This window comes from Ceratina calcarata, unplaced genomic scaffold, assembly GCF_001652005.2.
Source record: "Ceratina calcarata isolate Rehan_Ccalc_2016 unplaced genomic scaffold, ASM165200v1 scaffold419.2, whole genome shotgun sequence".
Classification (NCBI taxonomy): domain Eukaryota; kingdom Metazoa; phylum Arthropoda; class Insecta; order Hymenoptera; family Apidae; genus Ceratina; species Ceratina calcarata.
The window spans coordinates 86,116-87,032 of record NW_017165508.1 but is presented as its reverse complement, the minus strand read 5'-3'; the positions used below and the strand labels follow the sequence as shown (position 1 = coordinate 87,032).

The following is a 917-nucleotide window of genomic DNA, read 5'->3' as shown; positions in this document are numbered from 1 at the left end:
CTTTTCAAAAGCTAGGAAATGAAGTATAACACTTGTATATAAAGTGTCTTCATTGACGTCAAAAAATTGTACAACCTGAAACAACAAAAAAAACGCACGAACGTTTAGTTCACCTAATAGCTTGTTGATTAGGAAATACTAAAATTTCAAAGATGGGAATTGCGTAAGTCAACATATTCTATTAACGATGTAATTAAGAGGACCATTAGTTTTACAATTACAGACGTCTTTTACGTAAGTTTGAAGATTAACCGGATAAGAAATGAAATTCTTGCGAATCGTGTCTCATGAATAGTCACAAAGTATTAGGTAGCACCTAGCAATCAGTCAATCTCGTACCGTATTAGCAAGCAGCTATAGATAAACGTAATGATCACGGCTCATCAATTTTTCATCACGTTCCACTGCCTCGCAGGGACATTTCAATCTCCTTGTTTACGCTGTGTATTTTTTAATCTCGTAAAAATTCATAGCGAGAAATTATTTGCATGACGAAAGCGATGATGTAAAGAGCTAGCTATATAAAAAGTGACACGCGAAAAGAAGAGCTGTGAAAATAAAATAAGAATTCGTTACAGGCATGCAATAATAGGTATCGATTTCTATTGTCACTCCTGCCTGCATTGTCACCTCGCAGAATAAACACGGATCATTATCCATCGTGTCACAACGCCGTATTACGCAATTCATGTACTTTAGTGACGACGTAACAATTAATTACAGCTATTCTTTCACAACCTTCGACAAATTCGACGTCGATCGAACAAAATCGGAAATCGTAACGAGTATGTACTCGCTTCTATATTAAATCTTGATAACATCGTTTATTATACAAGGTGTTCCAATATTGATGGTACAACTCAGTATTGATAGCCATATTATTTTATTCATATCATAAATCATTAATGGATTAGTCC

At 34.8% G+C, this 917-nt stretch overlaps 1 protein-coding gene across 2 annotated transcripts in view; it reads right to left on the bottom strand.

Moving 5' to 3' along the window:
* Positions 1–917, bottom strand: part of Nep2 (M13 family metallopeptidase neprilysin 2) — an 18,947-nt gene that overhangs the window by 6,530 nt on the left and 11,500 nt on the right. The gene's annotated exons all lie outside the window — the stretch shown is intronic.